Consider the following 10,606-nt stretch of genomic DNA (forward strand, 5'->3'; position numbering starts at 1 on the left):
ACATATTTCATGGCGATGTATGATGTACGACTTTTTCTCGTTTTGTGCACCGTAAAATGCAGTTAACAAATTTCATATGCAGTTTTATTACATTTGTAGCGTCAAAAATTGGCAGTTCATTTTAAGAAAGAAATATTTTTTTACTTTATTTGAAGATTATTTAGAACCAAACCGAAAAGTCTTAAGAATAGTCACTGGACTATAGGTTTCGTTTAGGTGTAGCACATATTATGCAATATGTTGCTCCTTCGGTTAATGAGCCCATTTCTACTTTTCTTTTATCTTTGAATGGGAAAGGGCACAGAAAAGTCACTCTTAGGCAGATAAATGTGACTTCTTTTTTATGTTGGGTGACAGATGGCCTTGCTCTTACCGTGACATTGTTATTGGGAACATCGACCTAATGATTTTACTCTGCAAAGCCACCTACATGCAGTTCTTTTATTTACCCTGATGATGATATTGGTTATGATGATGATGATTATGATGACGATGAAAAACATTATTTATTCCTCTTTAAAGGGAAGGGGCAATGGAATAGAGGGTGGGGGAGGAACTACTTGAAGTAGGCCCGAGTCGTGGCAAATGACGTGATGAATCGACGTGGAAACATATGTTCAGAGATAATGATCACATAAGCGAGCGCTATTCATAGCATATCCCATAGTTTTTCTTGGGGAGCATGTGGCATTCGCCTGAAACGCAGAAACCAATTATGTAGATAGGAACTTCACCAAAAAAGGATGCAGACATTAAAATGTACCTTACTGTGTTACAATTCGTTATGTACCACAGCAGATACATAAATGGTCTAGTGGCAAACAATATATAATGCTTAATACTTGTTGCAGTCAAGTCTTCACTTTGTCTCATGTGCAAAGGAAGTCACCCTATGTTCCCCCAACAGGTGCATTGCTTGTTTTCATCTGTGTGATTTGGTATGTCACTCTCCTGATTGATAGATATACAAATTATTTGCCTTTGTTTTCTTGTGACATACTCACATGCCCAGTATTCCGCATTAATGTATAGAGATTCTTACCACTGCCAGATGTTCCTGAACGCGCATCGAAATTTCTTTTAAGGCAATCGCACACAAATCTTGAGCTTGGCAGCGTTATTAGCCCCTTAATTCGTATACAAGAATTTACGGTCTTTGAAGATAAAGCCTGATCGTACAGAGACACTCGCGAAACTTACAAACCATGACGATATTGTATTGTTACGCTGTGTCCTGAAAAAAAAAAAGTGTCGCAGTCACGCCCGAAAGGCGAAGCACCGGTTGTGATAGCAAAATAGTAGATAGCTGTACGAAGTAAGGATAGTAGTCTTATCGGCCGCATAAACTTGTACACATTCGCTTACTAACTAAATCAGCAGTGATAGAATGTATAAGCGTGACTCAACGAGGACGTCGAAGGAAACAGACACACAGAGACAGTGCTGTCTTGGTCGGCCATTCTGTGCCTCGGGTGGCCATTCCCGCGGCAATTTTGCGTGCATTTGCGGGCTTCTTTCACGCTCGGAGAAACACTTTTATGTAGCACGTATGGAGCAGCAGAAAGCTGTATCGGAAGTTCTTAATGTCGGGCTACAATTTTCTCATTGGCACTTTTCATGCAATTATAATATTTGAGAAGGTGATTAAATAATTAGGACTAATTATCTAGTTAGGCGGAATGTAAAAAGAAAACTCGAGTGTCTTCAAGCGACAGCAAACAACAAAGCCACGTCGAGCTACGGCGCATTCGTATATTTTCAATCTCTGGGTTAAGTTAGCTGAGACACCCTGGGGCTGGAGTTATCGCTTAAGCACCAGTGCTGCTGATTAGAGTGTGCACCGTAATGTTAGTATAGAACAGTACTAAAAGCAGTAGTATTTTAGCTGTGAAAACGTAGTGTTTGATTGGCTGGCTTTTCATGGATCTCAAAGGGCGCCGGTAAATACGAAATCCAAATGTGGATCGTCTTTTTGATCCTGCTGATGTGTCCTTGTCCTTAGTGTTGCTATTTTAGTATTCTGATGGTTGAATTTTTTGCACTGATTTCCTCAAGCCCGTACTTACTGATTAGGCGCTGTTTCATGTTGTCACCTACTGACCTGTTCCATCTGTCATCTTATAGTGAATATTTGGACTGGTTCCTTACCTTGACCTTCCAGACAAGGGCAATATTCCTGGCAGTATCCTCCCTTCATTTGATCTTCCCTGCACCGCTGCCAGTACTTCGCCCGCCGCCGACATGATCTTCCACCATTGCGACGCACACAGCACAGTTTTTTCCGGCATTCGTCGCTGTTCAAACAAGGTTCGCCAACTTTCTTCTGAAACCGAAGCGAAAACAAATTTCATCTGATGCTTCTTACACACACACACACATACATATATATATATATATATATATATATATATATATATATATATATATATATATATATATATATATATATATATATATATATATATATATATATATATATATTGTGAGCATTATTCATACGCTTCATATTCTCACCTGTACATACTCATCATCACCGTTTTGGGGCCTGGTGGTGGGGCTCTCACTCGAGAGAATAAAGAAGAGACTGGCTGCCTAAACCTCGTCTCACAAGTGGTGGCGTGTGCTGTCCGGTTCCTTCGCCCTCTCGCTCCCGGTCTCTCTCCAGCCTCGCCTACGCTACATCCCTGGAGCTCCGCTCGGGTCGCCGCCTCTACCAACTGCATTCAACCTTGTCGCAAGACCAGCAGACCAGTACCACGACATCCACCCTGCCTACTCCTGCGGGAACACCTTCTTGGACAGTCACCATCCCTCAGAAGGATCCACCGGTATTTGCTGGGCTTCCAGGCGACGACGTTGAAGACTGGTTGGAGCTATACGAGCGCGTGAGTGACTTTAACCGCTGCAACGAATCTGCGAAACTTGCTCACGTCGCCTTCTACCTACCCGGCGTCGTGAAAACTTGGTTTTACAATCATGAGCGCGATTTCGTCAACTGGAGCTCTTTTAAACACCACCTACGCCAGATTTTCGCGAACTCGTCTGTCAGCTCCGATATCGCTAAGAAGAAGCTTGCTGAGCGTGCTCAGTACTCGGGCGAGTCGTACACTTCGTACATAGAGAACGTCCTCGCCCTCTGCCGCCACGTGAACACCTCGATGGCAGAGAGTGACCGTGTACGCCGCCTGCTCAAGGGCATTGGGACTGTGGCATTCAATGTTCTTATAGGGCTGAACACCACTACCGTCGCAGACATTATCAGTACGTGTCAGCGTCTCGATGAGCTTCATATGCTGTGCTTACACCCTGACACATCTGATTTCAAGGTGTCCACACAGCGAGTTACGTGCCTTGATTCGCTCCATCAACCATGAGGAACTGCATGCCCAAGCTTCGTCAAACCCTCCTGAGGTCCGCATGACGCCTCCTGGTGGCGGCCTGCGCCATATCGTGAGCGAAAAGATAGCTGCCGTGACCTGTCCACATGTCCCGAGCCCGCGCCCTAACCCTACGCCAGCGTACGCTCGGGTTGACTCTGCAGTGCCACCCTCCCAGCAGCCACCACACCAGGCACCTGCACCACACGGGTCCCTGAATCCTATCACTACAAGACCACCGCCTCTTCCTTCTTACAACGGATGGAGCCCACCTCGACCGGTTTGCTACTATTGCGGCATCCTTGGCCATATTTCAAGATTTTTCCGACGCCGTCAGCAAGATAAAAGGCGTGGCTATGGCGGGTTTGAAAGGGATGAGTTTTCTGGCTCTGTACCACAACGTCGGCGTTCTTATTACGATTATTATCCACGATGTTCCGCATCTGTTACGCTGGCGGTTGATTGCGTTTCCCGCTTCGTCGCTCTCCATCACCGATGCGGCGTTCCTCTTCCCCTCTTCGACCGACTACTTCGTCTTCCAATCCCCGCCCGGAAAACTAAGATAAAGCTGCATCTTTTGGACAACGTGAAACTCCTCCGGTGCGCCCGTCAAATGTACTTTTGGTGTGTCTTGAAGGTGTCCGAACCAAGGAGGAGGAGGAGGAGGAGAAACAGTTATTAAAAAAGGAAAGGACAAGCAGGTTTCTTTCTGCTTGTGCGGGAGGCGCCTTTAGTCCAGGGCTCCTGCGGCTTTGCGGTCTCCCGGGCCCGCCGCACCAGTTGCAGCTGGTTACGAGGGTCCGAACTAGTCAGGACGGCCTCCCATTGCTCGGGTGTGGGGTTTGGTATTTGCGCGGCTGCCTTCACGTTAGGGCACGCCCATGTGGTGTGAGCTAGGGAGGCGTAATCGTTACAAAGGGGACATCTGTATGAATATAGTGTAGGGTGTATTGCATGTAGTCTGCTTAAATGGGGGTATGTATTGCCTTGGTTTACACAGGTGCATCGCTTTCCGTTATTAGTACTGACTTGTGTTCTCTATTGCGAAAGGTGATGACGTGGTATAATGGCCTTCCCCTTCGTTGTGCTAATGCAGTTCTTGATCAGCCCTCAGGTGTTTGCACTGCGTGCGTTTTCATTGATGGCATCCTTCACCACATTGAGTTTGTCGTGCTATCTTCGTGCACCTACGCGATGATTTTGGGATGGGACTTTCTGTCCGGCCTCCGCTTTCATCTCTTGCCGTCAGCGAACTATTCATATGACGGACACTGAATCTTCGTCCGCCGTCGATGCTCACAGCCTACGTTTCGTCACGTCTACCGACTGTTTCATTCCCGTGGGCAATGAGCATATTCTCCCACCGACCTCCGACACTATTGTTAACGGTGATGTGTTCCTTCCGACGAGCGGTAGCTGCATTTCTGGTGGGCTTAGCCTTACCCTTAGTCTGGTGTGGTTTCAGGGTGATAGAGCGTTCGCCACTGTTAGTAACCCTACTTCTTCGCCAGTTGTGCTCTCCCAGGGCACCACTGTGACTTGCTTTAGTGACACGGAACCTCTTTCGCTGGTACCGCTTCACACCGAATCATCACCTTTGTCTACCACAACTGATGATCATACTGCTGCCGCTGCTTTAGCGGCCGCGATAAATCCTGATATAACTGCTGCGCAGAAAGAAGACCTTTTAGCACTACTGCAAAAACACCGCACCTTATTTGACGTTCCCTTCAAGCTTCTGGGGCGCACTTCCATCGCAGTACATCGCATCAAAACCGAAGGCAGTTCGATTGTACGCCGCCGCCCGTATCGCGTGTCTTCCGGAGAACAGAAAGTCATTGCGGATAACGTTGATGACATGCTCAAAAGCGGCATCATTCGGCATGGCCCACTTTTTGTTCGTCTGCTGTTGTGTTGGTTCGCAAGAAAGACGGCTCTGTACAATTTTGCGTTGATTATCGAGCCCTTAATAAGATCACGCGTAAAGACATATATATCCGATGCCGAGAATCGACGATGCCATTGACTCCCTCCAGGGTGCAGAATATTTCTCAAGCCTAGACCTCCGATCTGGGTACTGGCAAATCCCCATGTGCGAAGCGGACAAGGATAAGACCGTCTTTGCAACACCAGACGGACTTTACATGTTCACCGTCACGCCCTTCGGTTTATGTAATGCTCCTGCAACATTTGAACGGATGATCGACACAGTTTTACGCTGCCTTAAGCGAAGGACCTTTCTGTGTTATTTAGATGACATCGTTATTTTTTCTGCAGCTTTTCGTCAGCACCTTGAGCGTTTGAACGAAGTTTTCGCGTGCAATTCCAACGTTGAACTCCAACTCAGCACAAAGAAATGCCATTTTGCCAGAAAGAACATGATAGTGTTGGGTCACCTTATCAGTAAAGATGGCGTTCGACCAGATCCCGACAAGGCTGCTGCCGTGCTTCGCTTCCCTCGCCCTGAAAATCAAAAACAATTAGGAGGTTTCTTGGGCCTGGCATCGTACTTCCACCGCTTCATCAGTCATTTTGCTGCTATGGCGTCGCCTCTGCACAAGTTGCTCACGTCGGGCACTGCTTTCCCTCGGACAGACGATTGCGAACTTTCTTTCCAAGCCTTCAAGCAAGCATTAACCACAGACCCTGTCCTCTGTCACTTCGATGAGAACGCACCAACTTGTTTGCACACCGAAGCTAGTGGCTATGGGATCGGTGCTGTCCTTCTACAGTATGATACCACCTCACGAGACAGAGTTGTTGCCTATGCCAGTCGCGCATTAACGGCTGCCAAAAAGAACGACTAGATCACATAGCAGGAATGCCTCGCAGTCGTTTAATCCACGCAAAAATTTCGACCATATCTTTACGGACGCCACTTCACGGTCATAACCGACCACCACGCCTTATGCTTGTTGTCGTCAGTGAAAAATTTTTCTGGACACCTTGGTCACTGGGTGGTCCGTTTACAAGAGTACGATTTTGACGTTGTCTACAAGTCTGGGAAAAAGGCTCAAGATGCCGACGCTCTCTCTCGCTGCCCCCTGCCACTATGATCTTCGAGTACATCTCTCCATTTCTCGCCACTTGATAATGAGACTAAGTCTCCACTTCCGTCATTACCTCTAGCGGTTACTGGCACATTATCTTCCAATCGCGTCTCTCAGCTCACCTCGTGTCAACGGTCTGATCCCTACTGCAACAGCATTATCCAACGCCTGTGCGGAACTACTTCTGCACCAAATGCTAGATTACGTCTACAACTGCAACTATTTAAGCTCGACAACGATGTGCTGCACCGCTACATTTACAACTCCGATGGACACCCCTGAGTACCTATTCCTTCAGGTTCGCTGCGCACACAAGTCCTTGAAGGCTTTCACGACGACACATCTGTTGGCCATTAGGGTTTCCAGAAAACATACCACCGTGTTAGGAGCCGTTTCTTTCGACCAGGCAGGTCTACCTTTGTGGCCAAGTACGTCGCTTCTTGCGTCCAGTGTCAACGGTGGAAACGACCGACTTCGCCTCCTGCTGGCCTTTTACAGGCCGTCCCATGTCCCGAGACACCCTTTGCCATCGTTGGGATAGACCTAGTCGGCCATCTGCCCATAACGCCGGCAGGTCATCGATGGATCGTGACGGCTGTTGACTATCTCACACGTTACACAGAGACCGCACCTCTACGCTCTAGTTCGGCCTAAGACGTTGCCACCTTTTCTCTGGATGCCATTGTGCTGCGTCATGGTGCACCTCGTGTACTGTTAAGTGACCGCGGCAAGACTTTCATGTCAACAGTGATCGAAGAAGTACTCGGAGCTTGTTACACAGTTCATAAGACAACATCCGCATATCACTCTCAAACAAATGGCTTAACAACGATTTCATCGCACACTATATATGTTATCGATATGTTATTGGGCCAAATGTATATCGGGCCGAACCACGAAACTGGGCCAAACTTTTATCTTTTGTGACGTTTGCTCACAACACCGCTATCCATCGAACTACGGGGTACTCACCCGTTTACTTAGTTTATGGCCGTTCACTGACATTCACCATCGACGCTGCTTTCTTCAATGCCCGAACTAACACTTCGGCAAGTATACCTGAGCAGTTCGTCTCGAGACTTAAGGAATACCTTCAACGTGTTCGCTTAAACACAGAAGTCGGTCAGCTAGATGGCAAGCACCATTACGACATCTCTCATCGCGACGTCTCCTTTCGTCCTGGAGAGGAAGTGCTCCTTTGGATGCCCATTCGTGCACCCGGTCTGTGTGAGAAGTTTGAATGCCACTTCCTTGGACCCTACATTATTAACGAACAAACATCCCCCGTGAACTATCACTTTACTCCCGTAGACGTTACTTCGGACCATCGTTATCATGGTTCGGAGATCGTTCACGTTTCGCGTCTCAAAGAATTCGTTCGGCGTTTCCCACCTGGCTAAGTCGCGGCCTGGCTGGCCGCTTGCGCGCGCGGGGAAATTAGTGTGAGCATCATGCATACGCTTCATAATCTCACCTGTACATACTCATCATCGCCCCTTTGGGGCCTGGTGGTGTGGCTCTCGGAGAAAAAAGTAGATACGGCCTACCTGTATATATATATATATATATATATATATATATATATATATATATATATATATATATATATATATATATATATATATATATATATATATATGAGAGAGAGAGAGAGATTTCGTTGCTTGAACGGCCTAGCTTTCAACCCCGAGGGTAACACGGGGAATGTCGGTGGCAGTTGACGCGTGCACACTTGTCATAAAAATTGTCCTGCGTTTTCCTTTCAAGAAAGAGCGATAACTTCCTAACATTGGTTAGCCGGGGAAAAGCGCTCTTCAGAAAAAACATAAACAGTATACGCATGCCAATAAAATATACTCGTCATACCATTCCACTAGTAATTCACGGTTGTTTTTGCGCACGGAGCAACCCTCTCCGAGCTTAGGATATGCTGTACATCTTCAAATAGCTCACAGGAAATTAAAAAAAAAAGATACTTGCATGGATAGACCATGATCGAGCAAGGGCAGTCTCAGTCTTTAAAACTGATGGTAGCGCTAAAAAGGACGAACACACGGGGAAAAGATGACACGACGTCGTGTCGTCTTTTCAACGTGTGTCCGTCCTTTTTAGCGCTACCATCAGTTTTAAAGAATGCATCACCAACTAGCCCAGCACCAAGTTTCATGGAAGTCTCAGTCCAATGACAACGCTTTTACTAAAATAATCGTCTTCTTCGAGGTTGGATACTTGTTTCTGTAAGGCCATTTGTAAAGATAAGTTGGCTCTTGGCTGCATCTTCCCATGCATTGCTTACCCTCGATCGATTCGTTTGGAACTCCATGGTGGCACAAGCATATACTAGGTAATATATATCCAAGGTGATATCATTTTCATATACTTATTGCTACTTGGACCGAATTATATACTAACCCGATGTTTCTTCCGTGTTTCGGCGATTCCGTTGAATGTGGGACTTGTCACACGCCTTTGGTATCAGTCGTCGTTGGCCGTTGTTTGGAGCGTGAGTACTGCTAGATACAGAGCAACGAAGCTTATCGATAACAGTGTCATCTTTACCAGTGAACTTGCATTCGCAAAAGGCGGACAAAAGTTAACAGGATCACGACTCCTGCCAAAGGGTCTCTTATACTTCTGTGTCACTCGTACGCCATCACGTTGACCGCGACAGAAACAAACACGTCACCCTTCCGTGATTCTTGTATTTGACGCTGTCACGCGGTCGCGTAACGAAAGATCGCACTCGAGGAAAAAGCAGAAACGTAGCGGACAACCTTTAGCGACAAGAGCCTTGGTGAAGGATTGCTAGACTTTGTCTCGGAGCGAACAAACACAGCAATAATAATCGCTTGCGAGAATCGGTCCTCCTCCGCTCCTAAGAAAAATGAAAAGTTATATAAAAAAAGATGGCGCCCAAAACTTCTCGGCGTGACATGACATGAAAGTGAAAATGTCTACTTCTGTTCACGCAAGTCACCACGAAAGCTTGTTTGGGCACGAGGATCACACGACAACTGTCATTCTGTGCCAGACGCGGCGCGACAGCAGACAGTAGATGTCCAAACCACTCAACGCGTGAGCTCCGATATCTAAAAGTCATCCGCCGTAAACATCCTTCCTTTTGACCTTTTGAACTTATTTCACGGTTCTTATGCTATATTTCATCAGATATATATATATATATTTTGTCAGCGGAAACAAGATTAACCATGTCGTTTTTGCCCATAATCTTGCTGATACCAGGATTTCAACGCCGAATTAGTGTTTTCATTTTTTGTCGTACTTTTGTGTAATCGTCACTTAGATGACATAGCCTCGCTAACACCGTAACCCTTTCAACGTCCTGGTGTTTCCTGTGGACTGCTAAAAAAAACTGCATGTAAACGCGCCTGTGTCCAACCACTTGCACTGAAAAGGTTCAAAAAGACCTGAACTTGATCCCAATCCTGAGAAAGAGACTAACTGTCATTCAATTGAAAGCGAACTTAAGAGAACTTCTGAGATTTTTTTGAAGTAATCGAATGTAATACACATACAGTGAAAGCTCGTTAATTTGAACTTCAATAATTCGAATTTATGGATAATTCGAACTGTACGATTTGGTCCGGCCAAGCTCCACAGAAGTCTATGTATAAAAAAGTCCGTTAATTCGAACGTGAGAAGGTTCCCTCACGGATAATTCGAACTACGCTCGCCTGGCACACGGCCAGAGAAACGCGCTTACTGCCTACACACAAGGCTGTATTGCCTCCGAAACGGAGAGAATGGCGAGAGAAGGCAAAATCGGAAAAAAATCTAACCGACGCGGGGTCAGCCAGAAGGCAGCGGCGGCTGCCGCCTCTCCGTTCTACGTAACCTCCGAGACTTCTCGCCCGTTTCGAATCTCGGCGGCTTTGCAAATCTTGTACAGCTGCTAATGTTGTGTGTAGATGGCACGGCAAGTGCCAAAACACAGCTAATCAAGTACGTCGCAGCTGCGCTTGCAATCAAGAACCAACGAATCAGGGCCTTCGCCACCTTCACATGTTCAGCGTCTTTGCCTCGGCAGTCTTCATCGGTTGTGCACCTCTGTTTTCAGCTTAGGAGGGATCGGCCGTCGTGATTCATTGTGATGGCATTAGGCCTCGGCTAACGTTCGTTTCGGTGGACATCGGTGGTGTGGCACAGTCGGAACCAGAG

General features: G+C 46.7%; 1 long non-coding RNA gene across 1 annotated transcript; it reads right to left on the minus strand.

Annotated features, from left to right (window-relative positions):
• Window positions 1-481: 481 nt before the first annotated feature.
• On the minus strand, window positions 482-9,034 carry LOC139046805 (uncharacterized). The gene is made up of 3 exons (XR_011506935.1): window positions 8,840-9,034; window positions 2,149-2,323; window positions 482-695 (listed from the first exon to the last, which is right to left on the minus strand). It is a non-coding gene; the product is annotated as an uncharacterized lncRNA (long non-coding RNA).
• Between the last annotated feature and the right edge of the window lie 1,572 nt (window positions 9,035-10,606).

The sequence above is a fragment of the Dermacentor albipictus genome, chromosome 6, assembly GCF_038994185.2.
Source record: "Dermacentor albipictus isolate Rhodes 1998 colony chromosome 6, USDA_Dalb.pri_finalv2, whole genome shotgun sequence".
Classification (NCBI taxonomy): domain Eukaryota; kingdom Metazoa; phylum Arthropoda; class Arachnida; order Ixodida; family Ixodidae; genus Dermacentor; species Dermacentor albipictus.